This window comes from Palaemon carinicauda, chromosome 38, assembly GCF_036898095.1.
Source record: "Palaemon carinicauda isolate YSFRI2023 chromosome 38, ASM3689809v2, whole genome shotgun sequence".
NCBI lineage: Eukaryota > Metazoa > Arthropoda > Malacostraca > Decapoda > Palaemonidae > Palaemon > Palaemon carinicauda.
The window spans coordinates 20,408,116-20,421,610 of record NC_090762.1 but is presented as its reverse complement, the minus strand read 5'-3'; the positions used below and the strand labels follow the sequence as shown (position 1 = coordinate 20,421,610).

The following is a 13,495-nucleotide window of genomic DNA, read 5'->3' as shown; positions in this document are numbered from 1 at the left end:
GTTATTTTATGAAATACCTTATACCCATGAGCCTCTGTGAGTATCTTTTAATTTCTTGTTCATATAATTCACTTACCTATAAAACTCGTGACTTTCATTTAGTCATTACATTTATAGATGAATCCTTTATTAAACGGCTAGACGTCCTAAATGGTAGGTCTTATCCCATGAGGATACCTAATGAGACTTCTCAATAAAGTTTGGTACAATTTATAAAAAGCAAACCTATTAGGAACACACACACACAAAAAAAAAAAAAAAAAAAAAAAAAAAAACTTTAATTTGCTGCTTCGTATAGGACCTCACCAATATAAGCAGCCGTTTAACGTATGACGAGGAAATAACACTTATTTCAACCGCACAAATTTTTGTTAGAAGTAACTAGGAAGTACATAGTCTATACAGATATTAACAATGATTTGAAATCTTCCACCTTTCGCTTAAAAAAACCATATGAAGGGATATTTAAGTGTATTTATAATAGACGCTAAGGAAAATATCATGATACCTATCACGTTACGTCAATAACAGAAAAAATCATTTTCGAAAATGGCCTAGATAAGATAGACACTGGATAGAGAGAAAAAAAATATATTCTTAAGAGATAGGAAACACATGAATAATTGGGTCAAGCACACAAGAAAAAATGGAATAGTATGAAGCAAAACAGAGCATATTCTTGCTGTGATTAAAATCAGAGAGGAATGTGTCCATAAACGCCCACAGGTGTGAGAGAGAGAGAGAGAGAGAGAGAGAGAGAGAGAGAGAGAGACGGGGATGGGGGGGGGGGTAAGAAGGCAGAAATAGCCCTGCTGGCCAGCCGTTTGTCGGAAATAGGTGAGTAATAAGACTGTAACTAGGGCGGCCAAGGGACCAAGAAAAGAGAAAAAGAGAAGGGAAGAGAAGTCCCGGTCCCCACAACCACCCCACCCACATCCCTCCCGTGTCCGCCACCCACAACACCCACACACACACACGTCTTCCTCCCGCGACACATTGCGCGCCCAGATACCTTTAATTACTGCATCTCTTTCGCCTTGTCATCGTTGGTCATCAAAAAATTAAAAATTAAATGGAATTGCATCACATGGCAGTTTTTCTCCTTGGGAAATAAAAACTAAAAGACAAATAGAGAAAAATAAACTTTAATAAAACCATTAAAAGGGGCCATCATTAGGCTGTAAGTGATCAAGAAAGGAATAAATGATTTGCAATTATCTGGCATCATGACACGAGTGGTCATTGATGCTGATTTAAGTATGCTTAATTGACAATTAATAACTTTAAGATAAAAAACTAAAATAAAAATAAATTAATAAATAACATCAATGAAACTTTTAAAATTCAATATATCTAAAAACGAGTAAGATGTGTAAACAAAATTGTTCGAGAGGAGAGAGAGAGAGAGAGAGAGAGAGAGAGAGAGAGAGAGAGAGTGAGAGAGAGCTATTCTAAGCCAAGAAAAATCTATTCCAATTCTCGTGTGTCCTCCTCCACTGTCATGTAAAATATCTTCATCCATCATCCACCAAGTATGATCTCACTCATCTCCCGTAGTATTTCCCTGGTAAGAATCTCTGCCTCTTCTTGGGGCTTTGTATCTCCTCAGTTCTCGCTTCTTCGGTCAGGTTATGACGTGAGTATTTCTAATCGTCTGTAAGGAATTTCTAAATCATCTAGGGTACGTTTATTTCTATTGATTTGAAATTGTGAATTTGGCTCGATGCTGGGGTAAGGGGATTCCATTTAGAACTGAGGTCCAACTGTAGTAAACGGTGGAAGAGTTCGGATATTAAGTTGGAATGGAGGCTAAAAAGTGGGTGCAGCAGCTAACGACAGAAGGGACATTGCATAGGATCTCAAGTAACGCTTACAGTTGCACCATGTGACGGGCACTGAAGACACTATCCCTCTATGGGTCCTGGTAGGGTCTCACTTATAATTTCAGTTATTTTGTAATTAAATTTATTTCCTATTTTTCTTTCTTTATCTCGAGCATTTCTTCATAGGTAATTCTACAGATTAAGACATTTTTTTCTTCATATTATTGTCCTATTTCTATGAGTGTTTTCATATACTGATATTTCTGTGTGTTAAATTTCACAATTGATATATATATATATATATATATATACATACAGAGAGAGAGAGAGAGAGAGAGAGAGAGAGAGAGAGAGCCCTTAAATCCTTGGTCCAATGTTTTGCTTCGACTTCGAGTAATCATAAAGACTACTGGACCATCCCCTCCCGTGCCATTTAACTCCCGTCCCCCCCCCCCCCCCCCCCGGCCGCTCCTAACCTAATATACCACACCACACAATGAATGATATCTGCTGTAGCCTCTATACATAACTCGAGGGTGTCACATAACTTGCTCGGCGAGACCCTAAAAACTCTGTGTAGGATAATGTGCCATTGGCAAGCCCTATTCTCATAACCCTAAATTCGCCCCTGGAGACAATTTGCTTATTTTTCGATGGTTCATTGACAGAATCGTGAGGTACCTTATGGCACATTATATTTCACTTGGCTTTTACGAGAGCATGGATTCTGAATGCTTTGTGGGATAAGCATTAGACATCTAATTTCAGAATCACCGGTTATAGAACGTTTGTCTTGCAGACTGACATAATGGGGAGAGTGATGAGAAAATTTAAGGTTTGTGAGACAGGCGAAGGGCTTATTTGTAATATCAAAATGATCTAAGAACATTATAATTCTAGTTGGAAAAGATGAAAATAAGTGATGCTTATGCTACTACTATAAATAATATCTTTCTTGATCAGAAAGTTAAAAAAAAAAAAAGCATAAGTTCAATTTAGGTTAGTATGGCTATTAAACGAAAAGCTCTCTTTTATCTTTCTTTCATTTTCGAAGACTACATTTCTGTAACTTTAATACAAAATATCAAACCCCACCAACTTTGGCAAAATAACCATAAAAAATCATGTGAATCTTAATTATCGATATTACAAATACTGTATAGTATTGAGGCCACCCTGTAGCAAAACATTAAATTGTAATCTGACATACCAAAAATAATATGAGGCAGCCTACCTGTTTACATGAGAGATTACTAAAAACGTTCAGATGCCCCTTATGTGAAAGACCAAGTTATACTATTTCGAAAAACCTATCAAACTGAATATGTGGAGAAGCCATTGGTCCGAAAGCAGACAACTATATAAGTGGTACTAACCCTTTTTCTCATTATTCTAGATCAATAGATGAGTAAATACCCTTACTAAGCATATGTGACATTTGAAATTTAGACAATTACACCTGACGTATACACCAATAGGCATACGTTTAATCATTTTCGAGCTGGTACCAGTTTCCCTGCATTTCGCAATTACACACACACACACACACACACACACACACATATATATATATATATATATATAAACACTTAAAAGATTTTATTATATGAGTTACAGTACTTTACGTGCTAAAAAATGCAATGGGAATGGAGCTTACAAAATAAATTAGTACAATCTGTAGCTTATTGAAATTACGGGAATTTCACTATGAAAAATAATAATATCCTCAGTAACAATGTCTTCATCGAAAAAAAAAAAATTACGTAACTTTATCGACCGCTAGCAAGCCGATCGTCTTTATGGACGTTTATAACTCGACAAAAAATTAAAAGAAAATCCTTAAGCAGTGTCTTACTTCTTGGGAATCTATAAATTAAACATCTGCTATAATTTCTATTTACTCCAAACTGAATATTTATCTGAATAACGACATTTACTACGCCCATTAAACATCACCATCTCAGTTAACATAAGCTATACGAAATACAGCGCATCAAAATAAAATTTACAAAAAGAGGTAAAACCTTAAAGTAGACAAACGACGGAGGCTCCAACAAAGTCAAGATATAACCTTTGAATATAACCAGAACAATGCGATATAACATCATCATTATCTTGTCCTCCGAGAGACGCTACAATCCTGCGTTGTCCTTCTTGGCCAAGAGAAGGGGTTTATGACAGCTGGAGGATCACAGTAATGATGTCCTGAGAAGCCTCCCTTCAGCCGTCATGGAAGCAGAGCGTCCCACTGGAAAGCCTTCCTGGATGCCCTCCATGCATAACAAATAACAGAAGGTCTCCTTATTTCGAACTCATCTCAATCCCTATTTTTCTCCTAAGTTTTCTCTCCGTAGCTTTCATCCTTTTTTGCTTTTTCATCATTATTCATCCTTGTCTTTTTACTATTTTTCATATTCCTCTTTGGGTTTTTCAGAAATGACTAACATTCGTCTTCATGAATCGATGCTAACCTCCTTTCTATAGTTAGTAAAAAATTTATAATGCTATTGGAATATCAACCGTAGTACAGTGAATTTTATTTACTTTCCTCATTGGGGGATTTTTTCCTTTTGAAGACTCTGGGATTTATAGGATCCTGCTTTTACAACTAGGGTTGTAGCTTAGCTAATAATAACAATAATAATAATAATAATAATAATAATAATAATAATAATAATAATAATAATAATAATAATAATAATAATAATACCACCACCAATGAAATACCTCTTGCTTGAAGGATAAATTATAGAATCTAATCAGATTCAGTTATTTCTAATCTACTTTGAGAGACAATGGCTATGGTCTATCAACTCTTTATGGCCCAAGACCTGATAATGATATCTCGGCCCCACCGCATCCAGAGGCCTTTCCAGTTCTTGGGAACTGGATGTGCTCATTTCAGTTCGCAATGATTTTCTTCACCATTTTCTTCGTGGTGTCATGAGCTATGGCACTGCCCCTCCTCTCTCAACAATCCCCTTTTTAGCCTCTTCACATAAAGTTAGCGTCCTCGGTAACCGCTAAAGAAGAGATTTCCAAAATGGTGCTATCATCATAAAACGAGGGACGTGGATGGACTGTTCGCGAGATGAGACCTAGATGCTTGTCGGTCTGCGATGACCTTGGGGGATGAAACGTCAATATTAAAAAGTTAAAAATAAATTGATTCTCACCAAAATGTTGTCTTTTATTTTCTCTATTGTGGGACAACCTTTCTCAAAAGTAGAGATAACGTTCTTCAATTTCACAATTAAACTTTCAGCATTTACTTTAAAGCATCTAAAGTTTCAATAGATCTAATTCGCCATGATCCTTCTTTTAATTACCTCTGACTAATAAGTTATTATTGGCTATGATCAGCTTGATTATTGATTATCATTTTTCACAGACTGCTTGGCTGCTTCTCTGTCTCTTGATTAAGCAAACTAATATCTAAATCTTTAAGTAAATTTCACCAAAGGTGGCTCTCGCGATGACAGACAATGAGAGATTCGGACATGATAAAGCAACTCAGGAGCCCGAATTGGATCGCTTAACCATGGCGGAGGTATGCGGTCTCTGATCTTGCTTACTGTTTGTCCTAACAAATTTATAGCAAGAATACCCCAAAGCCCTTAGAAATAGCTGAAATAATGTCCAGCCACTTGCTTTTCATTTATGTTTTACCACGGTTTGTTTTCGAATCCAAAACTATGAATTCCTACATTTTTAAAATAATAATTGTTATAATAATAATCACAATAATAATAATAATAATAATAATAATAATAATAATAATGATGATGATGAAAATAATTATAATAATAATTCAACTTCATATTATATTTCCGGTCCTCAGTATAAAACTAAATTATGGAGAAAAAAAGAGTAAAGCCCTGTCTGTTCGTCCATCCGTCAGTGTCTGCAAATATTTGCTATCAATTTTCTGAATGAATGACTAAAAACTCACTTCATAATTCCCATTAAGCCTGTTAAAAATGACACAATTCCAAGTCCTTGAGAAGGCCTTCATTGTTCAATTTAGAAGATTAATCTAGCTTATTTCCTTTGGATAATACGACCGTTTCTTTCTTTTGTGATAACCTTGAATAGCAACGATGAAATATTTTTTCCCTTCAAAAATTTCCCATAATTCTTTTTTATTCATCGCTATCAATCTTCAACTCTAAAGTGTGTTTCTTTCCACATCTCATAATGAAATAAAATTAACATTAAAAAAATAGTGTCAATAAATTATCATTTAAAATTCTTATAGTCATACAGTAGCTCTTTGTAAATCCATCTCTTATAATAATAACAATAAAATTAGTAATAACATTAAAAACAACAACGATAATAATACTATTTACTATTTGTATGAAACATGCCGAACACTGATATTTTAGCAGAGAGAGAGAGAGAGAGAGAGAGAGAGAGAGAGAGAGAGAGAGAGAGAGAGAGACTCTTCTCCCACATGCAAAGATGCTCATAATTAATAAAGGACTAGATAACTACCTTGCTTTTTCTTGTCCTTTCTTTACGGTTCTTAGCTATGGCATTCCGTTACTTCCGGTCTCTAGCGACCTCAATGTCCTTCTGAGCAATGAGAGAGAGAGAGAGAGAGAGAGAGAGAGAGAGAGAGAGAGAGAGAGAGAAAATTATACAATGAAATATTTCAACCCACTGGTCGAGGTCTTCCGCTTTTTTGTTCCATGTTATGAAAGTAAATATTTTGACAGATCACCAGTCACTCAGGTGAAAGAGAGGAAGAATGAGGACAATACCCTAACGTGAATAATTAGGGCTCCGCCAAATATTTACTATTGGGCAGAGAGAGAGAGAGAGAGAGAGAGAGAGAGAGAGAGAGAGAGAGAGAGAGAGCAAAATTTAATTATTACGTTAATGCTAATTTCATCAATGCTTAAAAATCTATATCTCACACTGGGAACAGTTCATACTAGGAGCCACATCAGGAAGACCTAATATGTCTTTTGCCTTCTTTTCAAAAGCTTGATCTATCGTCCCGAAAGCCGACACTATTCAATGACACACAAATGTCAAGTTTCCATTTCTCTAAAATCGCCATAATTATATACTTTCCTCTTGGTGTGGTTATAAACATTTAATGACTGCTAAAAGGTTTACCAGAGTATTAAGAAAAGAACAAGAGAGCTTTTACATGGAGCCTGAATTCCTCGGGATGCCTTAGATATTGCTTCAAATTCTAATTCTGCCTTCAAATTTGTATTCAGATCCGATTCATTCTCAAGAGTTAAACTTTGATCAAGGATCACTCATATTAGTCATGATATCTTGCATTATAAGATTTTTTCAAACGATAGGGTGCTTACTATAAAAAGTGTGGCAAAATTACACGCATATTTTAAGATATTCGTCCAAAGAACCTGAATTATTATTTAGAAGTGTAAATTTTCTAAGTAATTCAAAGGTGCTGTACTTTTGAAGGGATGGGTTGCTTGAAGGGAACTCTTCTTCCTTTTAGAAGTAAGCGGTGCTATTAGTGACGTCTAGTTTACATATCTAAATGACATGATTTAAAGATTTCTTACTGTAATTAGGTATAAGGAACTAGCGATTGGAAAATATGACAATTTACACATTTGAACTTCTGACTTTACCAAGATATAGGATATTTAGAAAATACCATCACACGACGAAGTGAAAGAAGAGAGACTACATACTTTTTCCCATAACTGCAATAACTAAAAACTGCGCGCGCACGACAGAGAGAGAGAGAGAGAGAGAGAGAGAGAGAGAGAGAGAGAGAGAGAGAGAGAGAGAGACTATTATTATTTATCACCAACGATACATTGTCCTCGACTTGAATTATCAGCAACTAATACAAAAATTAAAGCCAATGTCATTCTGTTGACGTCACTGAAGCAGGTCCAGAGAAAAAAGTGACAGTTTAACGACCCCTTTGTTTTCGGTCAGCCAAGCGTTTGACCTGCCCCATTAGCAGTTATTAATGGCCGTCATTAAGGATAGTAATCTATAGAAGTTATGGAAAGACGGATTTTCTCCCATGGGTCCGACTTTCAGATTTCTTCAGGAGAAGGCTCCGATTTGTCGAATGCCCGAGCAGTTGCTTTGTTCGACTTTTACTCCCTTTTTTCTCTGCTTGTCTTGTGTATTTTTTCTTTGTCTCTTCGACAAAAGCGTTGAGCACCGTGAAGGAAAAAAAATATATTTTGCCGATAGTCCGAAACTGACTTCTGAATGAAATCCATAGGTTGATATGCTTGAGTGTTTGAAAAACTAGACTGCATCTCGAGTTTGAGGTATTGATTGCGAGATGACATAACTCATTTGTAAATGTGGGAAAAATGCTAATGTGTTTGAAAAGAGACGAATGCTGATTACACAGAGACGAAGAAGTTTCAATTGCTTTCCCATTTGAATAATTAAATTGACTTTATTATTTAAGATATACCTTTTGATATCAATAACTGGCATGCATGATTAGGCGGTCAAACAATCATGGGTAACGAAAGTTAATACTTTACAGCATCAGAATATTTCTGAACATCTGGTAAATATATAGTCATCATACATGCAACCCAGAAGATGCCGATTTACCTTTTCCAACGTTTCCGGTCTCAAAAAAAAAAAAAAAAAAAAAAAAAAAAAAAAAAAAAAAAAAAAAAAAAAAACCCGAATTAACGAATTTATTTAGACTGATTTCTTTTGTAATGCAGACAGGAAAGGCGTACGTTTATACGCAAAATGACCCAGCACTACGACCTGGAGGGCAACCAAGAGTGAGGTGCAAATGGAGGAATACTTCGTAATTGTACTTTTGAGTTAATCTTGAAAGAGCTTTGACCAAGACCCGCAGAATAAGTCAGAGTTTGATAAAAAGATGGAAGAAAAGAATCGTGAACGGGGATAAAGTGGAATGTTAAAATTTAGAGCAATTATGGGTCAAAAGGACACCACAAAGACCCATTAGTAAACTGTGTAATGCAGGCTTATAATTCCTGTTAGAACGTAGTATAGGTATGGTAAGTAATAGGAAATATATTAAAACCCTATAATTGTAAATTACTTTCACTTAAAAAGACATAAATAATTCAACCGACTTCCTCAGTATACAGACAAATGTTTCAATTCAAAATGCATCATTAGAAATGCTTGTCTTGGAGTCTGTCTTATCATTATTAGGTATTACACAACAACAACTGCTTGAAAAAAAGTTCAATAGTCTCAATTACCAGATCTATGATTATGACAAAATTAGGCATTTTACTTTATTAGTTTTACCTTGATCTTAAAGTTCAGCCTAAAGATACTGTCAAAAACAATTCAAATAAAAAAAAAATTACCACTCGAGACTAATAATGCCATCTAGTTCATCAAAAGTTGTCTAGCAAATTTTAAGCGCCTGCTTCTATATAAACAACAATAAGGCGATGAATCTTTTAAATAAACATCTTGTCTACCCCAAGAAAGACCGAATCTAATCATTAACCATCTATTTTTCAGTAAGTGATCATTGACTACATGGCTTTGATACCAAACAACGATTTAAAACGTTCCTGCAGTAGGTATAATAATTCAAGATCAATCTATGAATGACGAGCAAATCTACTGTTACTATATTACTCGTCATCATCCTTCAGACACTTAACTATTACAGTTTTAAAATAAAAAAAAATATGTTACAATTTCATATAACAATCGACGTCTTTTTTTTTCTAAAGTTCTCATTCACAGGCCATTAATCCAAATGCAGCACATTGTATTTTTCTTCTTATTTTTAAGTAGAATAATAAAGGAAGGTTGTCTTCATAAAACTAAGTCGTGAAAACATAAAGTTATTGTCAAATCAGCACTTATGAAAATCCTTAAGAGACCGATTCGATAGTCAGATCATTGCTTTCACAGATTCCTGTGCCATACATTGCCATCTATAGATTAATTTTTATAAACAACGTCAGTAATCTAAAACAGAACTTCAAAATTCTAAACTTGCAACGAATGTTTTTATGTTGAACAGGCTGACATAAGTCTCTTTACAGTTTATAAATGAAAGATTTATTTTAATGTTTGTTACTGTTCTTAAATTATTTTTTTCTAATTGTCAATTACTTCTCTTGTAGTTTATTTCCTCATTTTCCTTCCCTACTGGGCTATTTTTACCTGTTAGAGCACTTGGGCTCATAGCATCCTGCTTTTCCAACTAGGGTTGTAGCTTAGCTAATAATAATAATAATAATAATAATAATAATAATAATAATAATAATAATAATAATAATAATAATAATAATTAAAAAATCCAGCAATAGACAGTTAGAGATGGTTAACCGTGAGGAAGATTAATTCGGAGAGTCGTCTTTGTCTCTTCGGATAATACAATCCTGAAAACATATATTACTGATAATTAAAAATGCTTTGGCAGTGCGTAGGTTTCCAAACAAAACATACCATTAAATCATGCCTAGTGCAAGGCAATGATTTCATTTATAGCTACCTCTAACCACTTTCTTTCCCTTCATCTTGCTTTCCTCGGGTGTGGGCTCGAGAGGGACAATAGGATGCCCTTCCCTATGGCCTCTGAACTTTAATAGAAACGCAATTGAAAACTAGATCACTCATATTTGAATTTAATGAAAAGCTGTAGTAACATTCTTAAAGGATTTATAAGAACTTCACATCTAGCACAATACTAGTAAAGTAGTCGATATCTTCATGGCAAAAGACTATTATTATCTATAGTGTCGACCAAAAGACTGAATTTCTAGGTTAAATTAAATGAATTAATTTTTGACCTTTTGTTACTTATAGTATATTATAAGTTATGCTAATACCCTAGAAATATTTATGATTTATTTAACCGGATAATTTCGCTTACGAATGTTATCTATAAAAGGTTTGCTGCTGATGTATGGAGAGGAGTCAAATCTCTATCAGAGCACCTTTACCTCTAAAATGACTTTCTTTCAAAATTGATGACCTACGATGTTCCACCGCCATTAAGGCAAATCGATATATCCATTAATTCTACCGAATCAGGGACTTAAAGGTATAACCTGTCCCATATAGGTTAAGCCTGTTCGCTGTAACCACACTCTTTCAAACATGAGTGATTCCGATCCTAGGACGTCGGGCAGAGATTCTTTTTTTTTTACCTCCCTTTCGGATTCAAGGCTCTCGGGGAATACGTTTCTAAAGCATGAATATGTACAGCAGCTGGAAGACGTTTTGGCTTTAAAAATGATTGGACTTTCCTTATTGTTATGTTGCGCTGAATAGCCCAGAGTTTTATAGAATTCCTTACTGGACATGATTACAACTATTAAACGAAAATGTCATAAGATAAAGGAAAGGATGCTTATAAAAGAGGAAACTTGTGATTGAGTTATAAAGTTAACTCACAAACTATATATATATATATATATATATATATATATATATATAATATATATATATATATATATATATATATATATATATATATATATATATATATATAAAATCAAATGTAGCCCTTTCTTGTCCACTGCAAGACAAAACCCTCAGGGATGTCCTTAGTTATATCTGGGGTTTGGCCAGTTTTCATCACCACGTTGGCCAACTGCGAATGGGAGATAGTGGAAGATTTTCGTCAGATCACGTATAGCAAACCAACATAACATGGGTAGCCCTCCCTAACTTGTGCAGCTTTGCTGATCATGGCAATACGCAAACCCTTTAACCACGTGAAGGTATCCCCACTCAGTATATATATATATATATATATATATATATATATATATATATATATATATATATATATATATATATATATATATATATATATGTATATATACACACACACACACACATATATATATATATATATATATATATATATATATATATATATATATATGTGTGTGTGTGTGTGTGTGTGTGTGTGTGTGTGTGTGTGTGTGTGTGTGTGTGTGTGTGTGTGTGTGTGTCCAAGCGTGCGTGAATTTTTCAAAAATTTTATTTCTGCAGAAAATCACTCTGTCTATAATCATTTTTCCTGCAATCAGGCAAGCAACCGTCGAGCGAGATCTGTGGACCTTATCCCCCTTCCCTGTCAATTTCCTGTCGAATCAGAGTCATCATCATTGTTCGCGCAAAGGAAAAGAAGGAAGAGAGAAAAAAAAAATAGGAATCTTGGTCAGTTTCACCTGCATTCGGACGTCAGCGAGATTCTTTTTTTTCTCTCTCTTTCTGTCTCTCACTGAGAACGGATGCAATTCTGCAGTGCTTTTTCCGCAGGATCCGTTAATTCATCCTATCAACCGATTTTCTTCCCCGGTGAAGCGAGAACTCCATGCCCTTCTTCCTTAATCCCCCCCCCCCCCCCATCCCCCACCCTCACCACAACTCCTTCGCTAATACATCATCTTCCTTTCTACTCACCCATTCTCTTCTCTCCTCTTCTGTTCTTCATCTTCTTAATTTCCTTCTTCTGTTCAAGCTCAGATGGCATGACGGTCTCAAGGTACAGGATGTATCAGGGTCTGTGGGATATTAATTTTGAGTAAATACATGTAAAGTGGAATTTTTATTTCGAGTATACTTGCTACAATTTCTAGTGTTCTTTTTTAAGTGGAGGTTTAATTTTTCTTCATACATAAGAATGACAATTAATTCTGAGTATAAATACTGAATATTTATTTTGAGAATACATGCACGAGGAATGTATACCTAGAGTAGAAACGCTTGTAAATTTTTAAAATTTCGAACCTCATGCGCGTGCAATATTTGATTTAAAATTTATATGTAACAGGGATATTAAATATAAGTACTGTATATATGAAAGCAGAATTACATTTAAAGTATAGAAGTACGTAGATATGAGTTCGCTTTTACACTTTAATTGATATACAGTAAAATATTGAGAGAGAGAAAAAAACAACCAATACAGCTAAATAGCTCGTTAATAAAGAGTTCTAATTTTTTTATTTGTATCCTATATGCCTAACATTCCATATGTTAAATATGTATAGTTATCAATGAAATTTACAATAAACAATAACCTCCAAAAGCGGTAAAATACAAAGTATCCCAAATATATTCATCGTGAAAAGGATATCTATATTTACTCTTGATCATTAGAATCAACTTAACGGAGTTGCTGAAAGTCTCTCTTAACAGAGATAGAGTTTAATGAAAAATTAAGACAAATAGGATAAAGAAGTTATAACGAAAAAATCAAACAGGATATAAAGTAGATAGATAGATAGGTTGTGAATAAACAAAGCATTCTGATATCAGACAAAATAAAGATGAATAAAAAGATGTAAAGGATAAAAGTCTCCAAAGCATATTAAACTAGAGGAGGAATCAGTAGAGCGCAGACCTACGCCGCAGCAGCATATTTCTCCACCTTTTGTTCGACCATGACCTTAACATGTATTAATTTTCGTGGATTTTCATACACTCAACTATGAGCCAAGTTTGAGGTCTTAGTTACAAGGATGTCCAAACTTATGACTGATTACGTGATAAGGACGTTTTGCTCGTCCGTGAACTTGACCTTTGATCTTGACCTTCCAAAATTTAATCATTTCCAGCTCTATATAACACTAAAATCACTGCATGTTTTCACTACTTTACGATTAAAATTGTGACCGTATGGTTGATGGCCATTATTTGACCTTTTGCCTGACGTGACCATGGACTCAGCC

At 34.6% G+C, this 13,495-nt stretch overlaps 1 long non-coding RNA gene across 1 annotated transcript in view; it reads right to left on the bottom strand.

Annotated features, from left to right (window-relative positions):
• LOC137630106 (uncharacterized) overlaps positions 1 to 13,495 on the bottom strand; it is a 226,468-nt gene that overhangs the window by 45,785 nt on the left and 167,188 nt on the right. The window contains exon 4 of the long non-coding RNA XR_011041658.1: positions 12,225 to 12,325. This is a non-coding gene — a long non-coding RNA (uncharacterized lncRNA). The remainder of the gene's footprint in view (positions 1 to 12,224; positions 12,326 to 13,495) is intronic.